Source organism: Euprymna scolopes, chromosome 28, assembly GCF_053919585.1.
Source record: "Euprymna scolopes isolate OS-2025 chromosome 28, ASM5391958v1, whole genome shotgun sequence".
Classification (NCBI taxonomy): domain Eukaryota; kingdom Metazoa; phylum Mollusca; class Cephalopoda; order Sepiida; family Sepiolidae; genus Euprymna; species Euprymna scolopes.
The window spans coordinates 651,216-674,113 of record NC_136509.1 but is presented as its reverse complement, the minus strand read 5'-3'; the positions used below and the strand labels follow the sequence as shown (position 1 = coordinate 674,113).

General features: G+C 35.7%; 1 protein-coding gene across 1 annotated transcript in view; it reads right to left on the bottom strand.

Annotated features, from left to right (window-relative positions):
- The window catches only part of LOC145249426 (uncharacterized), a 69,203-nt gene extending 56,496 nt beyond the window's left edge, over nt 1-12,707 (bottom strand). Inside the window, exon 1 of the mRNA XM_080110978.1 lies at nt 12,499-12,707. The gene's annotated coding sequence lies outside the window, so the exon portion shown is untranslated. The remainder of the gene's footprint in view (nt 1-12,498) is intronic.
- Nucleotides 12,708-22,898: the final 10,191 nt, after the last annotated feature.

Genomic DNA, 22,898 nt, shown 5'->3' with positions numbered 1-22,898 from the left:
CTTTGAGGACCAGGCGCGAACGCAGACCCCACAATATTAATGAACCACCGTTCTGCCAGATCAAAATACCCATTCCTGTGTCTCGATACATCTTCTATCATTATATGTAATCAGTTTTTTAAATAGTCAACCATATAGGAGCCTATTCGTGACTACTCACACACACACACACACACACACACACACGGAGCTTTATATTATAGATATATAGTATAAAATAGCGGAGCGGAGATAAGCAGAGAGCTCATACAGCGCCCAGAATTCTCAAATGGTCACCCATCTTGTACTAACCAGACTCGACGTTGCTTAACGTCGGTGATCTGACGAGTACCGGTGTGCCAACACGATTATGCCGCTTATCTCAGTGTTTGTTTCCAGTCGTCCTGTACACACTTCACCGGTCACTGGTATGTCAACTCAGGAGAGGTTTTGTTGGGTATCCATAGTCTGTCAAAGACTGTAGGAACCCTGAGTATAAAGTAATGCTCTAACTATCCTATAAAGTCAAGTAACTCTTCTTACTTTGCCAGTAATTTTCCTTCATTATGACATGCTAAAAAATATTTTTTTTCTTAGAAAATTGCAATAAATATTTTTTTTTACACATTTAGTATCAAATAATATTACACTTACAAAAGATTTTTTATAATAAAAAAAAATGGACACTAATGGGTTAACTGAATCGCAAGGAGTAAGACGAGGAAATTATTTAGAGGCTAAAAAGCTCCAAAGCATACTTAAAATATTGATATAAAATTTGTTATTGGTGGTCTTTAATCTTGCTCAAAATTTGTATTCTTTTATAATCGAAATCTATATAAATCTCTCAAAAGCTAAGGACAATGAACTCACATATAGGCCCCTAAAAATACTTTACGAAATTTGACGTCGTTCGATAATTATTTATTGATAATTTTGATTGAAATGTTTGTCTAAAAAGATTTTTGGTTTTAACAAAATTTAAAACTTGTGCAAACATGTCGAAGTCGGTCACTTTTTTACAAATCAAAAATAATTTTGTTTTCTTTGAAAATTGAGGTTTCTCTCTTTGAAAATATGAATACCTTCACGAATGTCACATATTTTTTATTGTTTTTGTGAATTGTTTGCAACTTAAAAAGATACCGAAACGCTTCACTGAACCCAAAGATTTTACTCTGTTAGAGAGAAAATAAAGGTTCATTTCGTTTTAATGTCTTTCGCGTGGGATAAAATTTTCCCCAGACTTTTAATGAAACCGGGAAACTATACTCTCTAAAGTATAACGAATATCTTTTTAAATAGTGATTTTTCTTGCTTATTTTAAATAAAAAATAATAATTACCTATTTGTATTTTAAGATTCAAGACTGACGCTAACCAAAGTCAATAATGAAATTTTAAAATGTAGAGATTGAGAGATTAAAATCATCTTTTAAAAATACATCCTGTTTTCTAACGTGACGAACGTTTTGAAATCAAGTATGGTTTAATTAATGTTATATATATATATATATATATATATATATATATATATATATACTAGCATTTCAGCTGGAGGTGTATATTGAGCAAAAAAAAAAAAAAAAGCGGTCAATTTTTTAACTTTGACCCCTATTATGACCCCTTAACATTTATTGTTTTAGGCTCAAATCAGGTTATTGACTTAGATCCATGTCCAAGGTACCTATATCTAAAATTTCAAGTGTTTAGAGGCAAAATTGTCGGAGGAGTTTGTTAGAGTTCTCAAAGGTCAAACAAATACATATGTAACCGTCAAGAAGAATTCATGATTTAGGCAGTCGAAAGTTAAGATGATGGATTGTTACAGTTGAAGGGGGATGATGGTTATCCTAGTTGAAGTGTCCTTTAGTATTTTCGTTGCGAGCTGTTGCGTTTAACGTAGCTGCAGTAAAACTTTGTTTTGTCGCGGATATTAATGATTATGTTATTTCCACAGTGCTGATAATGATGACTGAGTTAGGGTTAGTTTACTGACAGGAAACGACCCACTGTATTTACTGGGACGGTAGTGATGATGATTGTATTCATTGTTGACGTGCTGTAGAAGGGAGAAGGCTATTGCTGTCATTGCAGCTGTTTGTTTGTTTGTTGAGTACCATTCATGATGATGATTTTTGTTGGCATCCGTTTCTCCAATATCTTTCTAATAAGAATTATTTCATGAAAGACATCGGGTATTTACAGGAGGGACCACGTAAAGGTTGCCAACATCCCTTAGTAAAAATGTTTCTGTGAAACGAACTGAGTTTGAACTTGGGACACTCAGGTTGTCAGCCGGCATCGTTAATCCATAAGCCACCATCACCTCCATGCTGCTGAGAGTAAAAGGCTGGCGTCAACTCCAGAAGCGAGCCTCGTTTTCTAGACTAGAGTCGAAAAACGCGCACTTTTATACTGTTTTGTCAGTTGCTGATACGACAATTTAATAAAATTGATCAACAACACTAGTCCATAAAAAACAAACCACCATTTTGAGATATTATACAAATATTTTTTAGATCAGATAAATTATAAAAAAAAATTGATACAAAATCCTTTTAAAAAAACCGCGATAAACTGCCCTATCAATCAAGTGTTTTTTTTATTATTCATTATTTTTAATTTTCTCATCATATATTTCATGATTAAACTGGAAATACGAGGGGCGTGCAATAAGTAATACCGCTGACCCACTTTCTATAGCAGTAGAGCAAAGAAGCTTGGCACAGTTATTAGTCTTTCTCTACATAGGAACCACCCAGAGTTATGCATTTCTCCCATCGTTTGATGCAGCTCTAGAGACCGTTTTTGTAGAACACTCCAGGTTGGTCCTCCAACCACAACGTGACTTCAGAAATCAAGGCTGCATCATCTGGGAAACGCTTTCCTTTCAAAAATAACTTCATGGCTGGGAAGAGGTGAAAGTCAGAGGGTGCAAAGTCAGGAGAGTAGGGAGGATGGGGTATGATTTCATAACCACACGCCCGTACTTCTGATCTGGCGACATGCGAGTTGTGGACCGGAGCGTTGTCGTACAGGAGGAGGGTATCTTTGCTGATCTTGCCCCACCTCTTGATTTTGACAGCTTCCCTTAATTTCCTCAAAAGTGAAGCATAATAGGCTCCTGTAATTGTGGTACTCTTTGCTAGGAAATCTGCCATCACTACTCCGTCCTGGTCCCAGAAGACTGTGAGCATGACCTTGACAGCGGAGGGCTGCACCCTTGCCTTCTTTGGAGGTGGTGAGTCCAAGTGCTTCCACTGCATTGACTGGGCTTTGGTCTCTGGATCATAGTGATGGACCCAGCTTTCATCCTGTGTAATCAGTCTTTTGAAAAACTTTGACTCATCTTCTTGGCATATCTCCAAATTCATCTTCGAGCACTCGACGCGTTCTCGCTTCTGGAATGGTGTGAGCAACCTAGGAATCCATCTGGCAGACACCTTATGCATATGCAAATGGTCATGAATGATAGTTTCCACAGACCCTGTACTAATCTTGATATCTTGGGTTATTTGGCGAATAGTAATGTGCCGACCTTTCAAAATGGCAGTCTTAACGGACAGATGCCTCATCAATGGCAGAAGGCGGGCGACCAGGTCTGGGAGCTGTTTCCACAGACTTCCAGCCATGTTTGAATTCACGATGCCAGCGTTTTACAAGGTCATATGATAGGGCATTATCGCCATAAGTTTCTTCATTTCATCAAAAGTCTCATGTGGTGTGCGTCCTTTCAAATAAAAAACCGGATCACTGCTCGACATTCAACAGGCTCCATTTCACACCTGACTCAGTTCAAACACCTGTAAAACAAAAACCACAATTAGTTCAGAGCTGTAATTTGCCACATAACCCGTAGAGATATAAATCATTGCACATGCAAAATTACAGCTAGATCAGACAACTGGAAGTGGGGCAGGGGCATTACTTATTGCACGCCCCTCGTATAACCATCTAATTAACCTTATCTTTAAGTTGCTTCTAACCTTGATAAGTGGTAATTCATTAGTAAAAATATTTTTCTTTTTCGTACAAACATCAGTAGAAAGAAATTAATTGCTATTCGCTACTTGAAATTATTGAAACGAAAATGATCGCTACGAAAACCCCTCCCACTAATCTTTGCCCATGAAAATTTTAATGTGCTGCTGTTAACTGTCGTCGTTGTAGTAGTGAAATGGCTGTACATTCAGCAGGGATTCGAGGGTAAAAGATACTCATAAAAATTTTAATGTGTATACGTGATTATTATTTTCTTTTTTATTATCATCAGTTATTTTTAAGATTAAGCCTCTTTTTATCTGCACATAAAATTAAATTTGCGTACGTTGTTATTCATACCGTGAAGCGAACCGGAAGCACACACTTCACTTTTATTTTATAGATTACTAGGCTGCCTTTATTTGATTTTATTTTATAAATTAGCAGGCTGCTTGACGTTGTCCGGTCGTAAAATACGTATAAATATTGTATTTTAATTCATACAGAAACTGAGACACGTGCATGCGAGCATTGTTTTTTCTAAATAGTTCACTTCTTGTAAGTAAAAAAAAGAAAGAAATACCTGACTGAGATCGAAACCGAAACTTAAAAACTGTGAGTAAAGCACGATAACCATTGGACCAATTTAACACGATTTTTATAAAGTATTTTCAAACTTATTTTTACAACATAAATCTGTCATATGAACCATTCACGCATGTGCCTTCGTGGAACAGTTAGCAAACAGATAAAAATCCGACGACTCTCACATAACAATTTTTTTCACTTTTGCGCCCTTAGCAGATCGTTTTTTTTCCGAATGAAAACCGATTAAAAAGTTTTCCACGTGCCTGAATACACTATATACACAAATTTCAAGTCTGTAGATCAAAAATCCGTTGAGCATATAGGTTAAGAAGTGTCTTCACACACATTCACACTTTTATAGATATATAGATTTCTCGGGTCCAGCACAGCTAAAAATGGTACTGTTCGTCAACTTCAGAATGACGACAGAGATGTGAATGATAAAGCGCGCTCCGGACTTTTACGACCGAGGCATTAAAAGAGGCTGGTAAAAGTGCATTGAGAATGATGGTGACTATGTAGTAAAAAATCCTGAGAACAAAAAGCCGTTCGTATTATTTTGATTAATCGGACAATTATTCTCATCTTGGGTGCTCTTGATACAATGTTTCGGTCGCTGCACCCCGCGACCTTCTTCGGGTGTTGGATACACGTTTCTTTTTCTCTACTAAGGAAAATAGGGGTTAGCTCTGCATTGCAAGAATTCGAACCGTGGGTTTGAGGGTGGGTCCGTTGATCGTAAAGAAAGTTCAATCTTCAGAGGTCACTAGGATATTTTTTTTAATTGTCCGATGAATCAAAATAATACAAACATTCACATGTCATCTAAAAAAAAAAAAAAAAAAAAAAAAAAATCAAAATTGCAAAGAGCCATTCGTTTTTATAGCACCGCTTCTGTCTTCCTATGTCGTCAGCGTTTTAGTTTTTGAGTTAAAAAAAAAGGTCTTATTTTTGGAATGACCCTTGTACTTTTTGCCTTCTTCAATATTTCGTAAATACGCCCAATTCAATTGTTAGATACGGATGAAAAAAGGCAAAATAATTCTGCACAAGTATTGAAAAGAGATGAACGTCGCTTCCTACCACTTCTTTGCTTTTCTTCGAATATTTCGTAAATACGCCTTATTCCAATAAGTTGGCCTCAATCCGTAATTTAAGTTTTTCTTTCCTTATAAAAGTACTAGAACCTTAGTATTAATCTTAAGTCTAGATCGCAACAGACTCCTCATCCTAAATAGAGGAAGAATAACTTAAATATTAGAAAAGATATTCCATTAGCTTCCGTTCTCCATTTGCTGCCCGCCTCTACCTCAAAAAGAGACAAGAAAACAATTAAAAACATGTCCTCCCTCTTTTTTCTCCAAGGTGTCATCGCTTCTCAAGCCCAAAAGGCCATTCGAGGATAGGGATTAAATGTATGTCAGGATAGTGATGAGACACCACCTTGATGATTGGTAATGATAGTGAAAGTTTGACAGAATTTGATTATTTAAGAGACGGTTCAACAAAAATTTGTTTACATTGGACTTGAAAACAACAATATTGTAATCAACTGGGAGGCACAACCACAATATTTTGTACCACAGACGAGTAATCCTGTAAAAGAAATTTTGTTCATAAAAGTTTCGCTTAGTTTTTTTTTTTTTTTTTTTTTTTTATTACATTTTCACCCCAAACAAGGCAAATTGCCACTTTGGTGTAGGGGGCTACTATCAGGGGCAACAACTACTGGGGTACTATGTAGGGATTTGGGCAGCAAGGTGTCGGTTCACATTACACTTGAACTTCTGCACGTCAGTACTGTTGGGGAAGCAGGGACCTGGAATGGAATTCCAGAGTCTTGCGGTTCTGGGGAAGAAACTATTGGAGTAAAAAGATCTTTTACATCTAGGGACCTCTACAGTGTGGGGGTGGGATCTAGTAGCCTGTCGGGTTTGTCGAGGGTGCTCGCGTCGTGGGGGCACAAGTGATTGCAGTTCATCAGAGCATTCACCACTAAAATACTTGTAGAACAGGCAGAGGGATGCAACATTTCGTCGATGGGACAGAGGCTGAAGCTTAGATGCCAGTTCAGGGCCTATCAGATTTGCGACTCTCTTTTGAACCTTGTCAAGGAGCGAGAGACTAGTAGCAGATGCACCAGCCCAGATGTGGCAGCAATACTCCATACATGGGCGAATGGTGGCCTTATAGAGGTACAGGATACTTTCGGGTGTTAGTAGTTTTCTAGCACGGTAGAGAGAGCCTACCTTTCTTGCAGCGGCCCTGGCAATGCCTTCAATGTAATTGTTCCAACTCATGTTTCCTGTGAACGTTAGGCCAAGGAGTTTGAAAGATGGACTCTCAGATAAAGGGTCGTTGGCCATTGCTATTGGTGGTAGAGAGGGTTTCTTGTAATTATTGAATGAAACTAGTTTAGTCTTGGCAGCATTGAACGCGACCAACCACTTTTGTCCCCATTCCACTACAGATTGGAGGTCTTCCTCTAGTGTTTCTGCCATTTCTTTAGAAATGTGTTCATTCGTCTTCCTGTCGTGTCTGCCATAGAGTGTAGTGTCATCAGCATATATACCCATCTCAGAGGCAATGTTGTCGGGGAGGTCATTTATGAATATCAGGAACAATAGAGGTCCAAGGATAGAACCCTGGGGCACTCCCGCATTTATATCATATTGTTTAGATGTGCGACCGTCGAGGACTACCTGGATTTTTCTCTTATCTAAGAAGGATTTAATTATGTTAAGTATTCTACCAGTGATACCGTAAGATCTAATCTTCCTGAGGAGACCCTCATGCCATACCCTGTCAAAAGCCTTAGATATATCTAGAGCTACCGCTCTGCCTTCCCCCGCTTTGTCCAGTGATTGGTATATACGTTCAGAGATCACGGTGAGGATGTCTGCTGTGGAACGGGCTTGTCTAAATCCATATTGTTTGTCAGTCAGTAGTTTAGCATCTGTAAGATGATGGACTAGAGCATGGTTAATTATGGTCTCAAATATTTTGGCAAAAAGTGGGAGGAGGCTAATGGGGCGATAATTTGATGGGTCTGTCCTTTCGCCAGAATTCTTGAATACTGGTACAACAGAAGCAGTTTTCCAACAGCCCGGAAAGCAAGCTTCATTAAGACATTTGTTGTAGAGTTTGGAGAGAACTGGAGCTACTTCGGCTGAGCACTTTTTTAATAGCACAGCTGGGATAAGATCGGGTCCACATGCTTTTGAGGTGTCAAGGTTTTAAACAGAGAGAGAGAGAGAGAGAGAGAGAGAGAGAGAGAGAGAGAGAGAGAGAGGTCGTTGTTGACAATGGTTGTAGCCAGACGAGGTTTTATTATGTTTTGTTTTATAACGAGGTATGAATTGAACCTCAGTTGAGCACTTGTCACGGGAATAGTATAGAGAAAAACTAGCCATAGCTCCTCTGTGAGAAAGAAGTAGTCGGGAGTACAAAAAGGCATAGCCCACTATATTTCTAAGCCAGTTTTGTAGTCTGTTGAGGACAGTATGATTTGAACAGCATTTCCCCAGATATGGCAATACAACCTTTCTGACTCATAAAAGGTACAGAACTGCGGCTGGGGTGAAATGCCTTATGAGTCAATAAGAATTCCAAAAATAATACAAAATTGATTGCAAAAAATGTGCTTTTCATCAAGTGTTCTATTAGCTACGCACGCCAAGACACAAGAATCTCTATACTAGGCACCGCCAAAACTGGGGGGGGGGGCAGGTCAGTACTTTTTGACGGACCGTCTTTTTAAAAATCTACCAAAAATCAGGTAATTATCCGATCAATACGAATTTTCAGCGATTATCAAGAGAAGAATGAACTTTATAACAGTATACTTATTTTTCATAAACGATATTTATATATATTTTTTTCTGCTTACACCCCCCCTTGTTTTGAAGTGGGAACAAATATGCTTAAAATAATCATCTGAAACTGAACAAAACATATTGTGTTGTTGTAAGGGACAGAATTATAGATTTAAAAAAAAAAATTGTTTGCATACCTTATTTTGACGCCTGAATATCAGAACTTCGATTGTGTTTAATTATCCCGCTTCGGTGAATATGTTAAGTAAAATAATTAATTTAAGTTAAGCAAAACAAAAAAAATTTTTTTTTATTATTTATACGAAAAAAGCCATTTTAAAATCTTTGATAAATAAATTAACATTTTTTTTTAGCGAGCCGAATAATTATTAAACAGGACATGCTTTGAGAATCGATACAAAAAAAAAAAAAATTCGATAAATATTGTGCCCTTTGTGTTAAAAATAGCATCATTTTTTTCGATCCCGTTTGAAAACGTTTGCCGCCTTTCGACTACGGTGGACCAAACGCGCTGAAATATTTTTTATTCTGCTTTAAATTGCCCCCCCCCCATTTTGGGGAGCCTGGCCCCCACACACATACACATTAAAAACCAAACTCATACAAATGGTCACCCATCTGGTACTGGCCAGCCTCAGCTTAATAATACATTGAAATTTTCGTCACTGAAAAAAAAGTGTTTTGGCCTGTTTGGTCTTCCATAGTTTGCTTCTTATCAAACGCAATCGTAAACAGTGTCGATCTAGAGTCTAGATTGACGCGAAAGAACGGATTACCTATTGGAATAAGTAGAATTGTTTGAAATCCAGGTACTTATATTATAATATTTTTGCATATTCTCTTAGAAAATCATCCTAAATCTTAGTTAGACAATAAATAAATAAATTAATTATTTCAAAAACCCTTTTTTTTTTTTTTTTAAATATTTATGTACGTTTTTTGTGCAAGACAAAAAATTTCAATTGTTAACTTTTTGGGAAAATTTAACATTTAAAATTGAATTAAAAATAGTAGAAAAAGTTTTACATTATTCTGTTTTCTATATGATAAAATTCAGGGTTTTATCTTTCTGGAAAAAAAAAGTTACTCAGAAATAATGGATTTTAATAAATGTAATTTCGTTTTAAAAAAACAACAACAACTTGATTTTGCGGCCATTTTTGGCGGTGCCTACTCTATACGCATTGACAATCTTCGGATTTCTATTCTACACAAGCACTATAATATCAATAATTTTTCTGGATTTGGAGGAGTTTATTTGTTTACTTGCATTCGGTCATATTTTGAAATCTAAGATGATCGTGACATTATTGACCGTGTTTCGTAGAGGAAAAGAAATAAACGGGTGCGATATTAATCGTGCTATGTCTGCAGACCATAACATCATCCGGATGAAAAATAAATTATTGAGGGGAATAATTATAGAAAGAATCCATAAATTTCTAGACTGTCGCATAAACTAGAATTTCCTTGCACGAGAAGTTATTTCAAAAATAAAACTCTAACATGAAAATAAGAAAACCAATTTGAAAGAAATAGCAGAAACTTCTTGATTGTGGTATTTGTGTAGAATAAATCAAAGAATTTCAGTACTTACAGAGGTTTTCTAAATATTGAGGAACATTAGGCACCGCCAAAACTGGGGGGGGGGCAGGTCAGTACTTTTTGACGAACCGTCTTTTTAAAAATCTACCAAAAATCAGGTAATTATCCGATCAATACGAAATTTTCAGCGATTATTAGGAGAAGAATAAACTTTATAACAGTGCACTTATTTTTCATAAACGATATTTATATATATATTTTTTTTTTCTTACAAACCCCCCCTTGTTTTGAAGTGGGAACAAATATGCTTAAAATAATCATCTGAAACTGAACAAAACATATTGTGTTGTTGTAAGGGACAGAATTATAGATTAAAAAAAAAAAAAAAAAAAATTGTTTGCATACCTTATTTTGACGTCTGAATATCAGAACTTCGATTGTGTTTAATTATCCCGCTTTTGAGTTTTGAAGTGTGAAATTCGGTGAATATGTTAAGTAAAATAATTAATTTAAGTTAAGCAAAACAACAAAAAAATTTTTTTAATATTTATACGAAAAAAGCTATTTTATAATTTTTGATAAATAAATTAACAATTTTTTTTTAGCGAGCCGAATAATGCATGACCATTATTAAACAGGGCATGCTTTGAATAATCGATACAAAAAAAAAAAAAATCGATAAATATTGTGCCCTTTGTGTTAAAAATAGCATCATTTTTTTCGATCCCGTTTGAAAACGTTTGCCGCCTTTCGACTACGGTGGACCAAACGCGCTGAAATATTTTTTTTTTATTCTGCTTTAAATTGCCCCCCCCCCATTTTGGGGAGCCTGGCCCCCACACACATACACATTAAAAACCAAACGCATACAAATGGTCACCCATCTGGTACTGGCCAGCCTCAGCTTAATAATACATTGAAATTTTCGTCACTGAAAAATAAGTTTTTTTTTGCCTGTTTCGTCTTCCATAGTTTGCTTTTTATCAAACGAAAACGTAAACAGAGTCGATCTGAACTCTACGTCAACGCGAAATATCTGCTTACCTATATGAATAAGTGGAATTATTTGAAATTCAGATACTTATATTATAATATTTTTGCATATTCTCTTAGAAAATCATCCTAAATCTTAGTTAGACAATAAATAAATTAATTAATTATTTCAAAACCCCTTTTTTTTTAAAAATATTTAAGTACGTTTTTTGTGCAAGACAAAAAATGTCAATTGTTAACTTTTTGGGAAAATTTAACATTTAAAATTGAATTAAAAATAGTAGAAAAAGTTTTACATTATTCTGTTTTCTATATGATAAAATTCAGGGTTTTATCTTTCTGGAAAAAAAAAGTTACTCAGAAATAATGGATTTTAATAAATGTAATTTCGTTTTAAAAAACAACAACAACTTGATTTTGCGGCCATTTTTGGCGGTGCCTAAGGTACATAATTATCCGAATGCTCGGAGAACAGAGCAAACTTTTTTTTTCACTTAATGTGCGTATTTTTCTTAATTGCCCAGAGAAGAAAATATTTTACCCCCCCCTCTCGTTTCCGCCTTCCCTAATTGTACTAACCTGCAGAAGTTTAAATGTAATGTGAACAGAAATCTTTTTGCTGATCCTTACGTAGCTTGTTTGGGATGAAAAAAAAAAGTAAAAAAATATTTTGTAGGGAAAAGCTACGAATGTAAATTGAAAGCTGAGAAATTGTTTTAATAAATTTATTTTTCTTTCAGACATTTTTGGGGTGGTGGGATCCAGTGCTACTTGGGTTAGTGGTAGGGTTCTAGCGCTTTGTTTTATTATTTGTGTGGAGTTCGTTCTCAATTTAACCTAAAGAATCGAAATGTATTAGTGATCGTAGGAACCACCCTAAATATGCACACACTGGCGTAAAGATATAACTTTTTATTAATATTTGTTACAAAAAAAAACAAAAAAAAAAAAACAAAAAAAAAACAAACAAACAAAAAAAAAACGCAATATATTTTCATTTTTAAGAAAAACTTATTTAATAATTGGTTACTACCAGAATCAGAAAAAAATATTTGAAGAAAAACAAACCAAGGATTATCAAATAGACAAAATAATATGGGGTATAATTTTCCCGTCACCATTTGCAAAGTGGGTAAAAATTAGCATCTATTTCGAAGCTAAAACCTTCAATATAACATATTTAATTATATTCGTCAAATATCTGCAGTTTACTTTTGATACTTCTGCAGTTTATTGACTGTGCTGAAATAATACGGTTATTATTTAGAAACCCATCATTAACGTTGTGAAGGGGGGATTTATTAACTATTCTGTACTTTCACATAACAATTTAATAAACAAAATGTACCAAAAAAATTTGAATTTAATTTGAGAATCCTATCTAACAAAATAGCACAGTCCGTAAACCGCACAGGTACCATAATTTTGAAACTAAATTGATAACATCGAAATTAATTACAAATACGATTTAGCGTTTTGCCAATTTTTTTTTTTTTTTTTTTTGTCAAGACATTCGGGCTCGTGGAACTTCAATAGATAAATAAATAAATAAAAGGAACAAATATTCTAGTTACCCTTTTTCTTTGTATTCTGTGTCTTTCAATTGAGACCTGTCAAAAAACTGGCATTAAAAACAACCGCAGAAATCGAACGTTGTTGTCGTTCTAGCGTCCACTTAACAAATGGTAATGCAGTTTTCCTTTTCTTCTTCTTCTCTTGAGTTTGCGAACCAACCGCATGGAATAAAATTACAGACCGATTAAAGAGCTAAACGTCGTTCACTGTGACTACCACAATAACACTATAAAGAAGGCGATTATCATCATCATTATCACAATCATCATTATTATCATTATTATTTATTGTCTCTGCCGTTGCGAGACTAAAGCTTCAAATCTGCTTATACACACTCATAGAGAGAGAGAGAGAGAGAGAGAGAGAGAGAGAGAGAGAGAGAGAGAGAGAAATAAGTATTTAACACGTTTTATAGATAATCGACGACTCCGCCTTCAGTAGAGAGAGAGAGAGAGAGAGAGAGAGAGAGAGAGAGAGAGGGGGGGGTAACAGTCCAGAACTACAAACAAAAACTTCTGTCCACGTCACTCAACTTTATTTCCGGCTTCCTTGACTGTACTAATCTGCAGTTTGAATGTAATGTGAAGAGACATTTCACTGCTCAACTTCCTACAGTCCCCTGGTAGATATGATTCCAATTAGTAATACCTTGTGTCCAAGTGGTAAGATTCTTTGTGTGGGCCAAAAAGAGTAATATATATATATATATATATATATATATATATATATATATATATATATATATATATATATATATATATATATTTTATTACATTTTCACTCCAAACAAGGCACATTGCCACTTTGTTGTAGGGGGCTACTATCAGGGACATAAGCATCAGGGGTACTGTGTAGGGAGTTGGACACCAATGAGGTCGGTTTCTGCATATCAGAACAGTCAGGGAAGCAGGGACCCGGAAGGGAATTCCAGAGTGTAGCTGTTCTGGGGAAGAAACTACTGGAGTAGAAGTCTCTCTTACATCTAGAGATCTCTATTGTGAAGGGGTGGGATTTAACTGCTTGTCGGGTTTGTCGGGGGTATTTACGTCGAGGGGGCACAAGTGCTTGTAGTTCGTCAGAGCATTCACCGCTAAAGTACTTGTAGAACAGGCAGAGGAATGCATCATTTCGTTGATGTGACAGAGGCTGAAATTTAGCTGACAGTTCAGGACCTATCAGATTGGCGACTCTCTTTTGAACCTTGTCTAGGAGCGAGAGACTAGTGGCAGATGCACCAGCCCAAATATGACAACAATACTCCATACATGGGCGAATGGTGGCCTTATAGAGATATAGGATACTTTCAGGCGTTAATAGCTTTCTAGCACGGTAGAGAGAACCCACCTTCTTCGCAGCGGTCCTGGCAATGTTCTCAATGTAATTGTTCTAACTCATGTTTCCTGTGAACGTTAGGCCGAGGAGTTTAAAAGATGTGTTTTCAGATAAAGAGTCATTGGCCATTGCTATTGGCGGTAGGGAAGGTTTCTTGTAATTATTGTAGGAAACAAGCTTAGTCTTGGCAGCATTGAAGGTGACCATCCATTTTTGTCCCCATTCCACCACGGATCGGAGGTCTTCCTCTAGTGTTTCTGCCATTTCTTTAGATATGTGTTCATTTGTTTTCTTGTCGTGTCTGTTATAGAGCGTGGTGTCGTCAGCATACATACCCATCTCACAGACAATTTTGTCAGGGAGGTCATTTATGCATATTAGGAATAACAGAGGTCCAAGGATAGACCCCTAAGGCACTCCCGCATTTATATCATATTGTTTAGATGTACAACCGTCAAGGACAACCTGGACTTTTCTCTTATCTAAGAAGGATCTATGTTATGTATTCTTCCAGTGATGCAGTATGATCTGATTTTCTTGAGAAGATCCTCATGCCATATTATTCTTTTACTTAAAAAAAAGATTTACTGAATTATCTCCCTTTTAATAATGTTTGATTTGACGGCGTCTTAAACATAAAACAAATTCAATATGGATGCAAATGTTTTCTAATCTTTTGTTTCCAGGAAAATCATGAAAGTTTAACTGATACACTTCACAAGAAAACCGAATGGCGTAAAAAAAACAAAAAATCCAAAAAAAAAAAAACAAAAAAAAAAAACAACAACAAAAGATGACAATCGTTTTATTTTAATCTGAGACATTGTTTTATTCGTTCTGATGCATTAATAACCGAAACGTATTCTCTGATACATGTGTAAATCGGTTGAATCGATTATAATTATTTGATATTATAGAGTTTTTTTTTTTACCGACTTCTTCAAATTAAAAATTGACCTCTCTCTCTCTCTCTCTCTCTCTCTCTCTCTCTCTCTCTCTATATATATATATATATATATATATATATATATATATATATATATATATATATATATATATATATAAAAGTTTTAAAGCTGTAATGTTGTTTTCTTTAGGGCGAGAAATATATATATATATATATATATATATATATATAAATTACAATAAGTTTACCAAGGTAATCAAAATGGTAAACTTAAAATATATTATAAATATTAAAGAGTTAATATTTACAAGTAAAATAAACTCAGCCAGATGTAAAAGCTCAATAAAACCGAAAAGGAAATAGAGCTTATAATATGAACAAATGATTAATAAAACATGTTAAAAGACATCTTGAAAAAGAGTTAAAAATATATTTAATTTTAAAAAGGAAGCACAAGATAAGTGGACTATCCACTTATCTTGTGCTCTCTCTCTCTCTCTCTCTCTCTCTCTCTCTCTCTCTATATATATATATATATATATATATATATATATATATATAGCTTTAAAACTTTTATTGAGAACATCAATTCAGGTAACTTCATTATGTAGTAGAGCTGACATCTATTCAATGTAGCCGCCTTAAGACTCAATCTCCACCTCAATACGGGTCTGGAATTGGGAGCATGCCTTTTCCATAGGTCCCGGCGGGAGCTCGGCGAATACTCGGCGGATGAAGGCGATCAGGCTGGCTTTGGTATTGTGGGAAATCATGTTGATTTTCTCGAGGTATGATCAAACGAAGTAGTCTAGCGGGTTCAGGTTGGGGAGAGGGGTCAGTGAGAGAAAAATAAAAAGTGGTAGTACTCCTTTTGAAGCCAAGTCTGGGTCTCCTTGGACTTGTGGACCGGCGCTGAGTCCTGCTACCACACACAGGATCTGCCAGCAGCCACCTGATTGCACCAGGAGATAATCATACTCTTCAGCACATCCAGGTACATTTTGGTGTTAATTTACAAGCCAACTTCGAGGGTGTGTGGTGGCATGATATGGCCCTCACTTGAAAACACACCAAGACCATAACAGTGGCAGGAGACCTGTGCCCTCAAGCGTTGAACCGTTCGGATTTGCATTTTGAGAGTGCTGGCAATGGTCCTGTAGTCACAACTTTGATCGGTAGAGAGCATGATCTCGCCCTTTCAGACATTATAGAAGGCTCCTGTCGCTCTGAAGATTTGTACACAACTGGCCAACTAGTAAGATGGTCTGCAACCAAAAAAGAACACCGGTGGTCTAGATGTATCAGAATTTTTGTAGGAATTTTTGACACCCCTAACACGAAACTGCGAATAAAATATAAAAATCTCGTAATTTCTCTGTTAAAAGTGGGTTATTTATTTTCTTTATGGATTATACTTCCAAAATAAACTATTACAGTTGTTTTAAAAGGAATAGAAATATTTTTTTTTAAACAGTAATGAATTTTCCGAACTCAATATTTTTCAATTTTTAAACTTTAAAAATCTATCAAAATTTTTCTATTGATTCTTTTTTTACGATATTTTCAGGGTCAATGTGAAATTTTATGTTCTTTCCAATAAACCGAATATAATATTTTAGACAAACGTTTTTTTTTTAAATTCACGCCCCCCATTTTCAAGTTTCTATTAAAAAGCAAATAATTAATTTATGTTTAATAGTTTTATATATCACAAATTGAAGAGAAAAGGTCAATAAATAATATATTCAAATTTAAAACAAAAAAAAAACCCCGTTTTTTAGAAATTTACCTGTAAAGTCCGAAGTTTAAAACCTTTTTTTTTAAAAAATGAAACCTTGGTCCTTGCTCCTTTAATTGAAAAAAAAATTAGGGCTTGAATTACATTTTTCGAGGAGTTATAAGCTTGGAAAGATGGGGTGGAATTATTCACTATTTTCACGAAATTTCTGATACACATACCGGTGGTCTTCATCAAACAGAAATGGAATCATGTCGTCTTTTCTAAGGCGACAATTTTATTGTTCCATATATATATATGTACGTTGTGGGGGCACAAGTGCAACGGGTTCATCAGAGTGTATTCCATTAAAATATTTGTAAAACAGGGGTTTGAGCTTATTTCACAAAGTGGGATCTATTAGATTGAAAACTCTTTTGGGGGGGCCTATCCATTTATGCTCACTTCAAGTTTACAGCCCCCCAAAAGAGTTTTCAATCTAATAGGTCCCACTTTGTGAAATAAGCTCAAACCTCTGTTTTACAAATATTTTAATAGAATACACTCTGATGAACCCGTTGCACTTGTGCTCCCACAACGTACATATCCCCGACAAATCTGCTTAGCAATAAAGCCACCGCATTCACTGTTGAGGTCCCTTATTGCCAGAAATCTTTCTACTCTAATAGTTTCTTTCCTTGAACAGCTAGACTTTGGAATTCCCTTCCTGCTACTTGCTTCTCTGACTACTGATATGCAGAACTTTATATGCATCGTAAATCAACATCTTGTTAATCTTTATTAGGCATGGCTCCAATTTGTAGCCACTTACGCCCAAGTGGCGATATGCCTTGTTAGGTATGAACGTGAGTAAAAAAATAATATTTATGTAATAATCCGCACTAAATAAAAAAAGCTAAATACAACCAAGATAGGAAATCGAGCTTATGATAGAACTCAAATTGAGACTGTAAATTATATTTTACATAAATTGAATTAAATTTATCTAAAGTATAAATTATAGTCTTAAATTTTGTATTCCTTTCTCTCTCTCTCTCTCTCTCTCTCTCTCTCTCTCTCTCTCTCTCTCTCTCTCTCTCTCTCTCGCATTGATTTTCTTGGATTAAGTGCCCTAAATGTGAGCAATCTAAGTCACTTCCACTTTAATACATCCAAATAACCCTCAAGCGAATATATTTGTGTTAATACTTATGTCATATACGGCACCAAAAAGGCGTATGTTACGTTGTGTGTGTATATAAATATGCTCCAAAACGACGTCCATGTTGAATAGTTGGGTTTATGTACGTGTAAATGCGTGTATGTATATACGTCGTATCATTTAGTTGATCGTCTAGTGTGTATATTTTAACATTTATGCAACAATTCTAACAGAGAAACGATTGACGTGGACGTATCGAAACGGTTCTTTTTAACGGATATAAATAACACAACACATACCTGAATTATTTACGAACATTTATTTTCATGATTTCAGCCGATATCTTCAAAGATTACAATGTCTTTACATCTTTGTTGCCCGAGGAAACGTCGCTCCCCGCGTCATGGAGAGACCAGCTTCCCTTGAGACGTCCGTTGTCCCCAACGTTCAGCTCACGAATGACTAGAATCTTCATCTTATTACGTGTCTCAGACCAACAGCTGATGTAACCTCAATTTAGTTATTTGTTTATGCAAACCAAAATCATATTTACATCTATTTTCTATTTTCACATTCCTTTTGTAGCGATATTATTATTTGCTGTCAATCACTTTTTCCCAATCTAATTGTTTATTTTTCTCATCATAATAATTGATCCAGCGACCCGCTGTCGCTTGAATAAATCAATTACTACTACTACTACTACTACTACTACTACTACTACTACTACTACTACTACTACTACTACTACTAATAATAATGTTTTGATCCTTGGCCCTGGTCGCCACAGTATACACAGATACTATACTATGATTATAGCCCAAAGGGTCACAACATTACAGTTATATAATCATTATAATATATAAAACTGTGTAATAGCATAGCCATTTAGCTAGTTAATATATAATTTAACATTAGTTGTTGATTAGATATAATTATTTTCAGTTTTCTTGCTTTATAGATTTGATTAATTCGTTAGCTTTTAAGAATATTTGGCAAGACAATGCTTGGCCATTAGACAATAAATCTACGAATTACTTTAGAATAATGTCTTTGATAGTTTTATGGTAATAAATACAATATAAAAATAATTTTGCATTTTTAAATTGATTAGAATTTATTTAAGATATTATTTATTAACGCTTAAAAAATTGTCATGAATAGTATAATAAGGAAAATCATAGTTATCTTTCTTTCTTCATTATTTCTCTACTCGTTATTAATTTAATGAATTATCTCCCTTTTAATAATGTTAAATTTGGCAACATCTTTAAGATCATACAACTTCAATATGGATACAAATGTTTTCTAATTTCCTGCTTCCCAGTAAACCATGAATGTTTTACTGAGAGATTTCAGAAGACCAGTGAATGACAGAGAAAAGATGACGCGCCTTTTGTTTTAATCTAAGACGTCGTTTTATTTGTTAATTCAATAATAACCGGAAATTACTCGCTGAAACGTGTAAATCGTTAGGAGCGAAACGATTTGATAATTGTCCTGCTATGAATGAGTGTTGAATCCATATAAATTTACACTATACTCTTTTTGGATAATTAATCTTTTTACCTGGATTTCAGGACAAGAATTTATCCTAAGTCGGAAGTTGCAGCGATGTGTTTTTTTTTTCACATTATATTTACATTTTTGCATGTCAGTACAGCCCGCGAAACATGAAGCAGGGAGGGAATTGCAAAGACAAGCAGTTCGAGAAAAGAAGCTATAAGAATAAAAAAATATTTCCGGCATTTAGAAACTTCTAGATTGAAAGAGTGGGATTTTGTTGATTGTTAAGTTAGTCGAGGGTATTTATTTTTATTGAAAATAAAAGATATTTATATATATTTAAAAGGCACAAGTGCAAAAAAGTTGCCAGAGCAAATTCCATGGAAGAACTTATAAAACAAGCACAAGAATGCAACATTTCGACAATAAAAATAATTTGAAGGTTAGTAGTGTGTTGACCTATTAGATTAAAGACTTTTTGTTGAACTCTGTCTTAATGAAGATACTAGTGAATAACTAATATTTATGTATATTGATGCAAAATTTAAGGCTTTGTCTAGTAGTGTTTCTTTAGCAATAGGGGGGGGAGTAGAAGTCTACTGTATCGTTGTATAAATTTGCATCTGTGTGCTTCTGTTACTTATGGAACCAAAAAACTGCTTGTGCAATGAATATGAGTACATCCGCGGTTTTCTTTCTTACAAGATTGTGATTGGCTTATTAAACCACCATTAAAGACTGGTGGAGCTACCTAGGGAGAGATGTCCAAAGGTACGCAAACCACACTAAGAACACCACATGCGACTACGACATTCGTTTAGTATGGCGATTTACTAGATTATTATTCGAAATGAAGCCAGGCCGTCCAGCTACTTCAAACGATATATATCACTTACATGAAATCATATCTGTGGCGACTTAGGATTCGAAACAAACTCACAAGTTTAGAAAAAAGAAAATAGTCTAACGACAAACTAATCGAAATGACCTCGCAAATTGAAAAAAAAAAATCTAACGAATAACGTTATAGAGACTTCTCTAGGGCAATTGCTCTTGACATATCAAAGGCCTTCGATAAGGTATGGCGTAAGGGCCTACTTCAGAAGATTTCCAGCTACGGTATGAATGGAAATGTTTTCTCGATCATAAAATCATTTCTCTCCGATAGGCTCATAAGAGTAGTAGTTGATGGGCAGAAATCAGAGGCCATCAATATTAATGCTGGAGTCCCTTAGGGGTCCATCCTAGGCCCAACTCTCTTCCTGATCTACATCAATGATCTCCCAAAACACATACTTAAATCATTCGTTGACATCTATGCTGATGACATGACCATCTATGGCAACACATCAAAGGCCGTAAATGACAAAGTTCTCTCAGATTCTCTCTCCTCTGATCTCGAGCGCGTGGTACAGTGGGGGGAGGAGGTGGCTGGTTACTTTTAATGCATCTAAAACCAAGCTCCTATCTTTACATCATCAACGCTCTGATCCCCATCTGGCATAAATTGATATGGGTGGTTCTCATCTAGGGGAAGCTCCATGTTTTGATAAGCTTCTGGGCTTGATCTTTACCTCTGACCTAAAATGGAATACGTACATAAAGTCAGTTGCCAAGATCGCTGGAAAAATGGTAGGATCCTTCTACCGCTCCAGAAGATATCTCAGCCCTGATGCAATTCTCTATCTGTATAAAAGCCAAATACGTCCAAGGATGGAGTACTGCTGCCACATCTGAGCAGGAGCTGCTAAAAACAGTCTATCCTGCCTTGACAGAGTACAAAATAGGCTTCGTGGCCTAGTGGATGATGCCATTTTCTTTTCCCTGCAACCTCTCTGCCACAGAAGGGACGTTGCGAGCCTGTCTTTATTTTATCGTTACTACCATGGCAGGTGCTCGTCTGAGCTCCAATCTCTCGTCCCCCTCGCCAATCTTTCACGATAAACACCCGCCTAGCTGAAACCACTGTCAAAAATTTTCCCCACTCTTTATCTGTGCCAAAATCAAAACGTAGATTCCATGAACAAAGCTTCTTTCTTAGAAGTTCACCCCTGTGGAACTCTCTTCCGGTCGCCTGTTTCCCACCTGACTACAACCTGGACGTCTTCAAGTCCAATGTGAACAAATTCCTGATAAACCGCCCCCTTAAGTAAGACACTTTATCAGATCTCCAAAACTAACGTACTGCACACACAATAACCCTTATCCCCGAGTGGCTTCCGGGCCTTGATAAGGGGTGACTACCCTGTAAAAAAAACAACAACAAAAATCTTATCGTTATAAAGAAAGTGAGTAATTATTTTTTTCTCCAAGAACGTATAAAAAGATTTTTCTCCAATTTTTACATAAAGTAAGAACTTACCTCTTCCTCTTATTTGTACTTAGACAAGTTATTGTCTTTACAGATTGGGATAATACTTTGTTTTATTGAATACATAAAAACCGAACAGATTGCGGAATTAACTAAAGTGCTTTGAGCTACTTTACAACTGCAATTCCAACAATTCCAGCAACAATTGAAATAAAAAAAATTTCCAACAACAACAACAACAACAACTATTGGAGCAACAAAGACAACGTGAAGAACAAGAGAGTTTTGAAAAGTTATTCAAGCGATAAGCAAAAGAATGTAAATCACTTTTGGAAGATGTATTGTCTATGACCACAAAATTTGAAACAATATTTACGAAAATATGCAAATAATGGTCTAATGAATAACCCATATCCCTGAGTGGCTTGCGGGCCTTGATAAGTGGTGACCACCGTGTAAAAAAAATCACGCTAAAGTTACAAAAGTTGGGAACAGAAGAAAATACGAAATACGTGAATTTAATTTTTTAAAAAACCCATAAGACATGTCATATAGTGAAATAGAAATTTTGTCGAAAATTTTGGATAGTCTGTTTCAAACGCGATACAAGTGGTTAAATATGTTAAAATAGAAGGACGATGATTTTGTCAAGTATACAGGTATGGTTGACGCACACGGAGCATTTGGATTAACGGAATTGAGTGCATAATTAACCAAGCTCTAGTCCATCACCTTACAGATGCTGAACTCCTGGCCGACCAATAATATGGATTTAGGCAAGCCCGTTTCACAGCAGATATCCTAACTGTAATTTCTAAATGTATATCCCATTCACTAGACAAAGCAGGGGAGGGTAGAACGATAGCTCTAGATATATCTAAGGCTTTTGACAGGGTATAGCATGAAAGGCTTCTCAGGAAAATCAGATTATACAGTACCACTGGACGAATACTCAACATACTTAAATACTTTCCAGATAAGAGAAAAATCCAGGTTGTCCTCGACGACGGTCGTGCATCTAAACAATATGATATAAATAGAGGAGTGCCTTAGGGATCTATCCATGAACCTTTATTATTCCTAATATTCATAAATGACCTCCCTGACAAAATTGTCTGTGAGATGGGTATATATGCTGATGACACCACGCTCTATAACAGGCACGACACATATCTAAAGAAATGGTAGAAACACTAGAGGATGACCTCCAATCAGTAGTAGAATGGGGACAAAAATGGATGGTCACATTTAATGCTGCCAAGACTAACCTTTAATAATTACAAGAAACCTTCTCTACCACCAATAGCGATGACAAAAGACTCACTATCTGAAAGTACTTCGTTTAAACTCCTAGGCCTAACGTTCACAGGAAGCATGAGTTGGAACAATTACATTGAGAACATTGCTAGGACCTGCGAAGAAGGTGGGTTCTCTCTACCGTGATAGAAAGCTACTAACGTCCGA